Here is a 13801-nt window from a genome sequence, read left to right as displayed (position 1 = left end):
CCCATAAGTTGACCTGAAGTGCACTATGGGTGAACTATAATGCTCAGAAGAGAAGGAGTCATATTTGGCTTTTTGAGAGCAAATTTTGCTCGGGGGGCATGTCGCATTTAGGAAGCCCCTATGGTGCTAGAACAGCAAAAAATACCCACATGGCATACCATTTTGGAAACTAGACCCCTTGAGGAATGTAATAAGGAATAAAGTGAGCCTTATTACCCCACAGGTGTTTTCATGACTTTTGCATATGTAAAAAAAAAAAAAAAAATTTCCACTAAAATGTGTGTTTCCCCCCTAATTTCACCTTTTTGCAAGGGTTAATAGCAGAAAATACTCCCCAAAATTTGTAACCCCATCTCTTGTGAGTATGTAGGTACCCCATAAGTTGACCTGAAGTGCACTATGGGCGAACTACAATGCTCAGAAGAGAAGGAGTCATATTTGGCTTTTTGAGAGCAAATTTTGCTCGGGGAGCATGTCGCATTTAGGAAGCCCCTAAGGTGCCAGAACAGCAAAAAAAAACACACATTGCATACTATTTTGGAAACTAGACCCCTTGAGGAACGTAACAAGGGGTACAGTGAGCATTTGCCCCCCACTGGTGTCTGACAGATCTTTGGAACAGTGGGCTGTACAAGTTTTCATTTTCATGGACCACTGTTCCAAAGATCCGTCAGACACCTGTGGGGGGTAAATTCTCACTGCACCCCTCATTACATTCCGTGAGGGGTGTCGTTTCCGAAATGGGGTCACATGTGGGGTTTTTTTTTTTTTGCGTTTGTCAAAACCGCTGTAACAATCAGCCACCCCTGTGCAAATCACCTCAAATGTACATGGTGCGCTCTCCCTTCTGGGCCTTGTTGTGCGCCCCCAGAGCACTTTGCGCTCACATATGTGGTATCTCTGTAGTTGGGAGAAATTGCGTTACAAATTTTGGGGGGCTTTTTTCCCTTTTACCTCTTGTGAAAATGTAAAGTATAGGGCAACATCAGCATGTTAGTGTAAAAAATAAAAAATGTTTACACTAACATTCTGGTGTAGACCCCAACATTTCCTTTTCATGAAGGGTTAAAGAAGAAAAAGCCCCCCAAACCTTGTAACGCAATTTCTCCCGAGTACGGCGATACCCCATATGTCGCCCTAAACTGTTGCCCTGAAATACGACAGGGCTCCAAAGTGAGAGCGCCATGTGCATTTGAGGCCTAAATTAGGGATTTGCATAGGGGTGGACATAGGGGTATTCTACGCCAGTGATTCCCAAACAGGGTGCCTCCAGCTGTTGCAAAACTCCCAGCATGCCTGGACAGTCAACGGCTGTCCGACAATACTGGGAGTTGTTGTTTTTCAACAGCTGGAGGCTCTGCTTTGGAAACAGTGGTGTACCGGACGTTCTTATTGGGGGAGGGGGGGCTGTGTAAGGGTATGTGTATATGTAGTGTTTTTAACTTTTTATTTTATTTTGTGTTAGTGTAGTGTAGTGTTTTTTTAGGGTACAGTCACATGGGCGGGGGATTACAGCGAGTTTCCCAGCGCAAAATTTGCTGCATCTCAAGATGCGAGAAACCCACTGTAAAAGCCTCGCCCATGTGAATGTACCCTGTACATTCACGGGGGTGGCGGGGCGGGGGGGGGGCTTGCATCAGCTGTTGCAAAACCACAACTCCCAGCATGCATGGTCTGTTAGTGCATGCTGGGAGTCATAGTTTTGCAACAGCTGGAGGCACACAGGTTAGGAAACACTGAGTTAGAAACAGACAATGTTTCCCAACCAGTGTGTCTCCAGTTGTTGCAAAACTACAACTCCCAGCATGCCCAGACAGCTGAAGGGCATGCTGGGAGTTGTAGTACGGCAACATCTGAAGGGCCAGATGTTGCTGAACTAAAACTCCCAGCATGCCTGGACAGTCAGTGCATGCTGGGAGTTGTAGTTTTGCAACAGCTGGAAGAGCACAGATTGGAGACCATTATACAATGGTCTCCAAACTGAGGCCCTCCAGATGTTGCAAAACTACAACTCCCAGCATGCCCAGACAGCCAAAGGCTGTCTAGGCATGCTGGGAGTTGTAGTTTTCAGAGTCCTAGAAGCAGCAGTGAAGATCTTCTGAGGACCTCATACTTACCCGTCGCTGCTCGTCCACGTGGTCGGTCCCGCGCTGCTCCTCGGTCCCGCCGCTTGATCAGGTAAGTCCGCCGGTCCCCACGTGTTCCCCCCGAATGCCGCAGGTCCCCGCGAGTCCCTGCAGCCTTCGTCCCCCGTTCTGCCCGACTTCCAGGGGCAGGCAGTGCGGGGGATCTGAACTTTCACCCCAGATCACTGTGATTGGTCCACAGGGACCAATCACAGTGATCGCTGACCAGGACCATCAATTGATGGTCCTGGGGGTGAAGCAGAAGTTGTCCCCTGCTGGAAACAGCGGGACTTCTGCCAGTTAACCCGTGCGATGCTGCGCATCGCCGGGTTAACTGCATGTCATTTATAAACGCCGGGATGCGCGAACGCACTGCACAACCCGGCGTTTATATATGACATTCTGCGGGAAGGGGTTAAGGACCCGGGCTTTTTCCATTTTTTCATTTTCAATTTTTCCTCCTTAACTTTAAAAAATCATAACTCTTTAAAATTTTCACCTAAAATTCTATATGATGGCTTATTTTTTGCGTCACTAAATCTACTTTGTAATGACATTAGACATTTTACCCAAAAATCTACGGCGAAACGGGAAAAAAAAAATCAATGTGCGACAAAATTGATGAAAAAACACTATATTGTAAGTTTTGGGGGGCTTCTGTTTTTACGCAGTACATTTTCCGGCAAAAATGATACCATATCTTTATTCTGTAGGTCCATACGGTTAAAATGATACCCTTCTTGTATAGGTTTCATTTTGTATCACTTCAGAAAAAAATCATGAATATATGCAGGAAAATGTATACGTTCAAAATGGTCATCTTCTGACCCCTATAATTTTTTTATTTTTCTGTGTTCAGGGCACTGTGAGGGCTCATTTTTTGCGCCGTGATCTGAAGTTTTTAGCGGTACCATTTTTGTTCTGATCAGACTTTTTGATCACTTTTTATTCACTTTTTTGTGGTATAAAAAGTGATAAAAAATGCGCTATTTTGGACTTTGGATTTTTTTTGCGCGTACGCCATTGAACATGCGGTTTAAAAAGCGGTATATTTTTATAATTCGGACATTTCCGCACGTGGCAATACCACATATATTTTTATTTACACTGTTTTTTTTATTCTTGGAAATGCCGGGTGATTCAAACTTTTATTAGGGGAAGGGATAATTGAAAGGGTTAATGATTTTTTTTACACTTTTTTAATGCAATACTATAGCTCCTATAGGGGGCTATAACATTGCATTAACTGATCTTTAACACTGATTGATCCCTTCCTATGGAGATGAATCAATCAGTGTTTTCGTCGATTGAATGCTCAAGCCTGGATCTCAGGCTTGAAGCATTCAATCGGCAATCGGACTGCAGGAAGGAAGGTAAGAGACCTTTCTCCTGTGCTACAGATTATACCGCGGCGATCCCGAACAGCTCCCTGAGCTAACCGGCACTTTTTACTTTCACTTTTAGCCGCGTGGCTAAGCTTTGAGCGCGCGGCTAAAGGGTTAATAGCGTGCGGCACTGCGATCAGTGCCGCGCGCTATTAGAGGCGGGTCCCGGCTTCACTATGATGCCGGGCTCGCCGCGATATGATGCGGGGTCACCGTGTGACCCCGCCTTATATCGCAGGACCGGGACCCAGGACGTACTCATACGTCCTGGGTCCTTAAGAGGTTAAACTAATCTCTTCAGTGGTTTATTTTTTGATAACATCACATCCCAGAAAAAGTGGAATAAAAAATATTTTAAAAGTCACATTTACGCAAAAGTGGTACCAACAAAAACCACAGCACACAGTGCAAGAAATGAGCCCTCATACAGCCCCATATAGAGAAAATAAGTAAAGTAGAAGAGATCGGAAGAGGACAATTTTTAAAGCAGTGCAATAATAGAAAAGCATGTAAACATGAGTATAATTCTAATCATATTTGACCCACAGAATAAATAATAGATGTCCTTTTTACCATAAAGTGCCATCCGTAATTAAAAAAAATGACAAAATTTGCTAAATTGTGGTCTTCTTTTCAATTTATCCCCACAAATAATATTGACTCTGTTGATTAAAAAAATATAAGGCTATGTTCACACCTTGAATTCAACGGGATTCTGCACGTCAGAATTTCCACGCCAGATGTTTCTGGCACGGAAATTGAGATTTCCGTGTCCAAAGAAATAATGAACCTGTTCATTCTTTCTGTGGACTCCATGCAGAATACTTAGCTGTCTATGAGATGAAGTCCATGTTATGCCAGCGCCCACAGTCTGCCGAATGTCCACACAGAGATTTTCCGTGCGGATATTCCAAAGTGTGAACATAGCCTAAGAGTTATGTCTCTTAAAAGGCACAGTGAAAAAAAAAAAAGCAAAATCTTTGCACAGGATGGAAAAAGTCCAGTAAGTAACGGCGGGACTAGTACTCCTCTGTGCTCACTCCTGTCCGGTCTATCAGACTGAAGCATGAAAACAGAGAGGAGGGGGTTACAGAGCAGTCTACAGTAATTGGATGAGGAGACCAAGCACAACACAGCAGACTCATGCGGAAGACGAGTCATGCAGAGTGAGGGCAAGAGACAGACACACACCCTCCAAAGCACCGGATGAAAAACCAAGTGAGCAAAAGAAAGAAGGTATTTGTGAGTGATAAATAGGTGCTAGACACATAATTATAGACAATAAATTATATACGCTTGATCAGGATTAGGCACTGGGTAACAAAATGTTTTTTGGGGGGGATATGACAAGTACTCTAAACAAATTGGACTGTATCCTGTTGCAACTACATTGCCACTAAAACATACATTAAAAGAAGAAAAAAAACTATTTCAGAGACTTCAGTCAGCATTTGTTAACGGAGAGATTCTTAAAAGGGACAGTGACTAACTACTCTGCTTAAAAGTGTTAATACTCTACTGTGCTGAAAGAAACTGTGTTCTTTCTGGATTTGCACAGAAGGTTCAGTAAAGTTTGAGTTGTTTCCACGTTATCCAAGTGTCTCATTCCCGCACTTCATACTACAGCGACATTTAGCAAAATGAATGTTGGGCTCACAGGGGGAACATCTGGTTAGCTACACTACCGTGCCAAGTGGCATCACTATCTACATCCCCATGGAACTACTACTCTTAGCCAGGGGTCAAGTCTTGGGAACAAAAGTGTGGGAACTCATCCAAGATTTCCACTCAAGGGCTGGTCCTGCAGGACTCCTGCTAATAAGAACAGTGTTCCTACTGAAGTATAAGTACTGAAATTTAGTTCCCATGCATTCCTGCTGGACTTGAGCCCTGCTCTTAGCTAGCCTGCATTACAGCAGCTATCACCACTATGGGTTCTAAAACTGTATTAATAGGCACGTGTAGCTTATGCTGCAGTCTTTTACCACATGCTGTAATTCATAGGGTTAATACATACAAGCTTGATGCACAGATCCTAAACAAAGCTTACTGCATAGATACAATACAAGAGCCAAGCATAGTGCACAGAAAAGCAAAAAAAATAATTTAAAAGTTAGTAGATATAGTAGTATATTAGCTTAGACCATAGTTACAATTACAACTGCAAATAAAATCCACATTAAAGGCTTAGTTTGACTTGGTTTTCTTTCTGGGCCAAAAAAAAAAAAAAAAGCCTGAGAATAATGCCATTGCATTTTCCTGCGTTTGGCATTTTTTTTCTGCCATTTTTGCCTTTGAGGGTAAATTGCAAAATATTTTTTATTTTTTAAATCAACTGGTACCAGAAAGTTAAACAGATTTGCAAATTACTTAAACAGAATTGCAAAAAATCTTAATCCTTCAAGTACTTATTAGCTGCTGAATACTACAGAGGAAATTTTCTTCTTTTTGGAACAAAGAGCTCTCTGCTGACATCATGAGCACAGTGCTCTCTGCTGACATCTCTGTCCATTTTAAGAACTGTCCAGAGTAGGAGAAAATCCCCTAGCAAACATATGCTGCTCTGGACAGTTCCTAAAATGGACAGAGATGTCAGCAGAGAGCACTGTGCTCATGATGTCAGCAGAGAGCACTGTGTTCCAAAAAGAAAATAATTTCTTCTGTAGTATTCAGCAGCTAATACTGGAAGGATTAACATTTTTTAATAGAAGTAGTTTACAAATCTGTTGAACTTTCTGGCACCAGTTGATTTGAAAAAAAAAAATAAAAAAAAAAATAAGAAAAAGTTTTCCACCGGAGTACCCCTTTAAAGAATTTTAATAGACTGATTGCAGCGGTGTCACTTCTGACACCTGCTGCGATCTGTCTATTAATGCAGGTACTACAGCTTCCAGCATGGAGCAGAGTGTGCTCCATTTTGGGAGCAGAAGTACCTGCAGTTAAGTTCAGATTACAGCGGGTGTCATTCCTGACACTCAATGCGATCGTCCTTTATATTGCAGAGATGTGGAGTTGCTTTCTACAGCGCTCCGCATCTCTGCTTTGAACTCCGGGCCGGCCAGTAATGTGAATAGAAATTCACATCACTGATTCATATTTGCCGCCCAGAGTGGTGATTGGCTTGATAGTGCCAGCCAATCACCACTCAGTGGGAAATATGAATCAGTGATGTGAATTTATATTCACATCACTGGCCGGCCCAGAGTGTAGTGCAGAGATGTGGAGCGCAGGAAAAAGCCGCTCCGCATCTCAGAGATGAAGGATGATCGCAGCGGATGTCAGGAGTGACGCCTGCGGTGATCTGTCCTTAATTGCATGTACTATTGCTCCCAACATGGAGCACACTCTGCTCCATGCTGGAAGCTGTAGTACCTGCATTAATAGACAGATCGCAGCAGGTGTGTCTGACACCCGTTGCGATCTGTCTATAAATGTAGGTACTACAGCTCCCAGTATTGAGCAGAGTGTGCCCCATATTGGGAGCAGTAGTACCTGCAGTTAAAGACAGATCACAGTGGGTGTCACTCCTGACACCCACTTCGATCCTCCTGTGTAAGCTATAGATGTGGGGCCGCACTTCTCTGGGACCCTGCCTTCTGTGATGTGAAGTTATCTTCACATCACAGATTCGTATATGCTGCTGAGAGTTGTGATTGGCTGGAACCATCTGGCCAATCACAGCTCTCAGCGGGAAATATGAATCTGTCATGTGAAGAGAACTTCACATCAAAGTGCAGTACAGTGCAGGGGAGCGGAGAAGTGGCCGCGCTGCCCGCTTCTATAGATTATATAGGAGGATCGCAACGGATGTCAGAAGTGACACCCCAGGTAATTTGTCTTTAAGTACAGGTACTACTACTTCCAGCATGGAACAGTCTGTTCCATGCTGGGAGTAGCAGCACTACCTAAAAAATAAATAAAAAAATGACAAAAATAAAAATGCACACTTTATTAAACAAATACATTACTAATAAGTTTCACAAAATTAATTAAAAAAATATATATTATTTTTACAATTAACCTCTTAAGGACGTAGGACGTACTTGTACGCCCTACGCCCGGTGTTTAAAACAGGGTCACGCCATGACCCCGCATCACACTTGGTCGGTCCCGGCTGCTATTCATAGCCGGGACCCTGGGCTAACAGTGCGCAGCACCGATCGTTGTGCCGCACGCTATTACCCCTTTAGATGCAGCGATCAAAGTTGACCGCCGTGTCTGAAAGTGAAAGTAAATGCTTCCCGGCAGCTCAGTCGAGCTGATCGGGACATCGCGATAAAATTGCGATGTCCCAATCACCTGTCTCCGCCGTGTGCGATCTGATTTGATTGCTCCAAGCCTGAGCTACAGGCTTGAGCAATTGAGCCCCTATCTCGCTGATCCATGCAAAGCTATGGCTTTGCAGTGATCAGCATAAGAGATCAGTGTGTGCAGTGCTATAGTTCCCTATGGGAGCTATAACACTGCAAAAAAATAAAAAAGTTAACAAAAAGATAATTTAACCCCTTCCCTAATAAAAGTTTGAATCACCCCCCTTTTCCCATAAAACAAAAAAAACTGTGTATATAAAAATAAAAATGTGGTATCACCGCGTGCGGAAATGTCCGAACCATAAAAATATATAGTTAATTAAATCGCATGGTCAATGGTGTACGCGCAAAAAAATTACAAAGTCTAAAATAGCATATTTTTGGTCACTTTTTATATCATGAAAAAATTTATAAAAGAAGCGATCAAAAATTCCGATCAATACAATAAAAACTTCAAATCACGGAGCAAAATATGAGTCCTCATACCGGCCCGTACGCAGAAAAATAAAAAAGTTATAGGGGTTAGAAGATGAGAATTTTTAACATATAAATTTTCTGGCATGTAGTTATGATTTTTTTTCCGAAGTACGACAATATCCAACCTATATAATAAGTAGGGTATCATTTTAACCATATGGACCAACAGAATAAAGATAAGGTGTTATTTTTACCGAAAAATGCACTGCGTAGAAACGGAAGCCCCAAAAAGTTAAAAAATGAAATTTTTTCTTCACTTTTGTCGCACAATGAATTTTTTTTCTGTTTCGCCGTGGATTTTTGGGTAAAATGACTAATGTCACAGCAAAGTAGAATTGGTGGCACAAAAATAAGCCATCATATGGAATTTTATGTGCAAAATTTAATGCGTCATGATTTTTAGAAGGTGATGAAAAAAAAATGAAAGTGCGTCCTTAAGGTGTTAAATGGCCCCTTTCTAAATTTTTTATATTGCCAGCTCCATTTTTTAGGTACCTGCCCACCCACATAAATTAGTTTCCTACAAAATAAAAAAAATATATATATATAATAAAAAAAAAAAAAATCGCTAAATTCCAAATAAGAATAAAAAACGCTTGCAAAAACTCCAAAGTTAAAACCCGCATGGCATTTTACTTGGCGTTTTTTCACTCCCGTAGACTCCTGTGAGAGAAAAATGCCTTGATTTCAGTGAAAAAAAGTCATAGGCTCAATATGCAGCGATTTTGAAAAACTGCCAAGGAGCTGAAAGACACCAAAAAAGAAAAAAAAAAAAAGAAAGAAAGGGAAAAAAACACCAAAAGGATAAAAAAAAAACCGCAAACTGAACAACGCAAAGTGGAAAAGAAATTTAGCAATTTCTTATGGATTTACAGCTAACATCTGGCCGCAATGTTTTTTGACCAAAAAACGCCATGCAGCAGATTTGGTGTTTTTCTTTGTGTTTTAGCCAAAAATAACCAACTTAGTGTGCCTTCACACAAGAGTATTTTCTTTTAAATCCACAGCGTGTTTCCTGCTGTTGAAAATCTGCCACAGACTTTAATGGGGTATGCAGTGGAGATTCTGCTGCTGAAAATTTGATGCGGACAGCTTAACCCTTTCAAGCTCACAGCGGGAAACAAGCCGCGCGTTGGAAAGAAAATATGCTCATGTGAACAAGCCCTTAAAGGAGTAGTCCAGTGGTGAACCCAGTGGTGAACAACTTATCCCCTATCCTTAGGATAGGTGAATCCTCAATACAACTCTATGGCAGAGCCGAAGCGCTGCCTTCGGCAATCTCCGGCTCTGCCATAGAGATGTATTGAGGGGGCGTGTCGGCCGCCGCTTCGTGCAGAGGTCGACACTCGCTATCTGGCCGGAGAGCCTGGCCCCCGTATAGAGAGATTGCAGGGGGCCCCAGCGGTCAGACCCCCCGCGATCTCAAACTTTCCCCTATCCTTTTGTCCCTGGGTGAATCCGCTGTGTATTTTCACAGTGGGGGTGGGGGAAATTTCCGTGCTGACATTGCCCCGACAGTGGAGTGCCGGCAGAACATGCCGGCATTAATACCGCTCGAAAATGCGCAGTCTTATATTCCATGCAGACTCCACAGAAAGAATAGACATGTCTGCGGACTCCAGAATCGGGATTTTGTGTGCCGTGTTCACAGTGCAGCGGAATCCTATTGAAATCAACAGGGGGGGGGGGGGGGGGGTGGTAAATCACCTATAAGGTCATGTTCACATGATGGAAATTCTGTGCAGTGTGCAGAATTCCCTCGTGTAAACATACCATTATAGGTGCATTTTGATGCAGATTTTGTAGCCTTAAATGTGCCACAGATGGGACATAGTAATGAATACAACTTTAAAGTTCTTTTTAGTGTATGTTCACACAAGACTAAAATGCTGAAGATTTGTTGCAGATTTCCCAAGAGAGAAGTCAAAATACAGTTTACAGTTTGAACATGGTAATGTTTGACTGGAAGGAACTTTGTGCAGAAAATCTCAAAACCAAGGCAATCTTCAATAAATACCTGCACTTTTTAATGTGGTGATGAACCGCACCACAATATGTAAATGTGCCAAGGGTATGCAAATATGAGGGATATTTATATGACTCAAAAATCTATTCCATACTTGAAAACTCAGGCACTGATTTCTGTAACCAAATCTGCTGTGTGTGAATGTAACTTTAGAGTAGGGTGTAGTATGTAGAAGAATCAGCTGCATCAAATATGCAGCAAAATACAGCACGTGTGACCTATGTTCACACCTCGGAATGTTCGTATGGAAACTCTCCGTGCGAACAATCCGCAGGCACCGTCATGCCGGCCAGGGCTGCCATCAGAAATTTTGGGGCCCCTTACACAGCTCAAGACATGGCCACACCCACAATTTTGTATTTTGATCTAATTGCTTCTCAGCATAAATTCAAAAACTAACAGGTTGTTAGTATACATTGTGATCAAAAGGTACAAGCCCACTCGTCATGTCAAGGCCACCTATTAAGAGTGGGTCCCTAACGTCCCTAGCATAAAATGGCGCAGCACTGGGCGGCAACCACCACCGCCGCGACCCCAGTGCCCACAGGGGGAACGACCCACTTGCAGAGCAGCCCAAATGACACTCAAACCAGTCCATGGGACGCACCTCCCCGCAGACACGGCGCCGCAACAGCAATGGACGCCGCACAGCACCACACCAGTGTGAATTTTTTAATTTATGCTGAGAAGCAAGTAGATAAAAATACAGATTGTAGATGTGCGACCATGTCGGTTTTCTCTACCTGGATTCACTATCAAGTATACTCACAGAGCCCGTCTGCTCTCTTACCCATTGTCTATGAAAAATAATATTTTGAAACACAGGACAAGAAAAACCAAGACCCTTTTTAGTTCAATGAGAAAGGAGGAATATTATCACCATACATATTACCGGGCTGAACCCCTGACAGCAGCCCTGATGCCGGCTCTAGGACCGCACGGGAATAAGCAGTCATAGACAGCTATTCATTCCATGAGGAGTCCTCATGGTTCACTCTTTCTGCAGATACAGAAATTGTAATTTCTATGCAGGAAACATCTGGCACGGAAATTCTGCAGTGTACACAGTGCAGCAAAATTCTGTTAAATTCAACAAGACTTTACCACATTGAAATCCTGTTGTGTGGACATGGCCAGACAGTTTAAATACCTGAAGCTCCATAGAACCCGCACAACATCCTAAACAAGAATGTCCCAGCAGTGAAGTCAATTTTAGAAATTTTTAAGCTGTGATCACAATGTAAATGCGTCTTCAGTGCTAAAATAGGTCTCAGTATATTTAACATTTCAATTCAGATACATCATTATCTAGCCATGTTATGTGTTGTCCATTTTAAAGGGCTATTACCAACCATGGTCATGGATCATGCCTGTATGCACAAAACATTAACATGTTCCTGCATAAACAGGATACTATTAGGGAACCTGGACAGAGCAGAGGACGAGGAATTGCAAAACTAAGAATGTGTAAATATGGTATATTTCTACTATGATATTAAAAATCATAAGTACGTCTCTGTAATGCAAACTATCAATTTCTTACCACAAAATTAAACCTGGACACCACATGTAGCACTTTCAGCAGAAGGAGGAATGTTTTCTCTTTCTTTTTACTCCATGCAGCAAACATTACTAATCACTCTCACCAGTGTCCGCTGATTAGACTCTTGTTAGCATTTTTTTAAGGCTTCCTTGAGGTTATGTTCACATGTTCAGGTTTTTGATTATTGGCTAGAAAGCCAGAAAAGGATTAGAAAGCAGAGAGGGGAGATTTCTCAAAACCTGTGCAAAGGAAAAGTGGAGCAGTTGCCCATAGCAACCGATCAGATTACATCTTGTATATGTCACAGGCATGTATAAAAATGATATAAAAATATGTCCGGATGTGCTGTTACTTAGCACACCAGGATGTACAGTTACGTCCTGTACATGACACAAGCACTGGAGTGGTCCTCGCATCGTGCACAGCTGGTCCCGACTGCTATCAGGAACCAGGGGCCTGCAAGTAATGGCGGACATCAGCGAATGGGATGATGTCTGCCATTAACCCCTCAGATGCCATGATCATTACTGATCATGGCATCTTTGGCAGTGTAGCGCTTTTAGGGTGCGTTCCCACCTGGCATATACGCAGTATATTTCATGCTGCGCAAAATTCGGCGGCAGCCCTATGTGTGTAGTGAGTTTTGGAGGCTGGGCCTGGGACACGCGGCTCCGCCTCCAAAACTCACTGCACACATAGGGCTGCCGCCAGAAAGCCCTGTGTGTATAGTGAGCCAGGAATGCACAGCGTATTTCCTGCTGCTGCAAATTTTGCGCAGCGTGAAATATGCTGCATAAACGCCAGGTGGGAAGGCACCCTTAATGGCTAATCTGATCACCGGACAGAGGTCCCCTCACCAACTCCGGCCATCGTCCTAGGCTCTTCTTCTCTAGTCTGCCTTCCAGCAAACCAGGGAAGTAGATCGCCGATAATAATGATCGTAGCTATGCCTATGCATAGCACTGAATAGTAATCGCTGACTCATGGTTGCTATAAATAGTCTCCTATAGGGACATAAAAAGTGTCAAATGAATGTGAAAAAAATTTGAAATGTGAAAAGGCCCCTACCCCAATAAAAATAAAAATTTTCCCTTTTCCCCAATTAAAATAAATAAATAAATAATACAGTAATAATAAATAAATATTTAACCCCTTAAAGGGGTAATCCGGTGGAAATTTTATTTTATATCAACTGGCTTCAAAAAGGTAAACAGATTTGTAAATTACTTCTATTAAAAAATCTTAATCCTTTCTGTACTTATCAGCTGCTGTATACTACAGAGGAAGTTCTTTTCTTTTTGAATTTCTTTTCTGTCTGACCACAGTGCTCTCTGCTGACACCTCTGTCCATGTCAGGAACTGTCCAGAGTAGAAGTAAATCCCCATAGAAAACTTATCCTGCTGTGGACAGTTTCTGACACGGACAGAGGTGTCAGCAGAGAGCTCTGTGGACAGACAGAAAAGATCAACTTCCTCTGTAGTATATAGCAGCAGGATTTTTAACCCCTTAAGGACTGAGCCCTTTTTCACCTTAAGGACTGAGCCCTTTTTTGCAATTCTGACCACAGTTACTTTATGCATTAATAACTCTGGGATGCTTTTACCGATTATTCTGATTCCGAGATAGTTTTTTCGTGACATATTCTACTTTATGGTAGTGGTACATTTTCATTGTTACTTGCATCCTTTCTTGGTGAAAAATCCCAAAATTTCATGAAAATTTTGAAAATTTAGCATTTTTCTAACTTTGAAACTCTCTGCTTGTAAGGAAAATGGATGTTCCAAATAAATTATATATTGATTCACATATACAATATGTCTTCTTTATGTTGGCATCATAAAGTTGACATGTTTTTACTTTTGGAAGACATCAGAGGGCTTCAAAGTTCAGCAGCAATTTTCAATTTTTCACAAAATTTTCAAAATCGGAATTT

The 13801-nt window shown here is 42.2% G+C and overlaps 1 protein-coding gene across 5 annotated transcripts in view; it reads right to left on the bottom strand.

Annotated features, from left to right (window-relative positions):
* The window catches only part of LOC130267202 (CTD small phosphatase-like protein 2-A), a 60121-nt gene that overhangs the window by 22716 nt on the left and 23604 nt on the right, over window positions 1–13801 (bottom strand). Inside the window, exon 1 of one of the 5 annotated variants that reach the window (XM_056516607.1) lies at window positions 11868–11888. The exons of the other annotated variants lie outside the window; for them this stretch is intronic. The gene's annotated coding sequence lies outside the window, so the exon portion shown is untranslated. Of the gene's footprint in view, window positions 1–11867; window positions 11889–13801 lie in introns of those variants that run through there. 5 annotated transcript variants of the gene reach the window in all.

The sequence above is a fragment of the Hyla sarda genome, chromosome 1 (assembly GCF_029499605.1).
Source record: "Hyla sarda isolate aHylSar1 chromosome 1, aHylSar1.hap1, whole genome shotgun sequence".
Taxonomy (NCBI): Eukaryota; Metazoa; Chordata; class Amphibia; order Anura; family Hylidae; genus Hyla; species Hyla sarda.
This window is presented reverse-complemented; position numbering and strand designations above follow the sequence as displayed.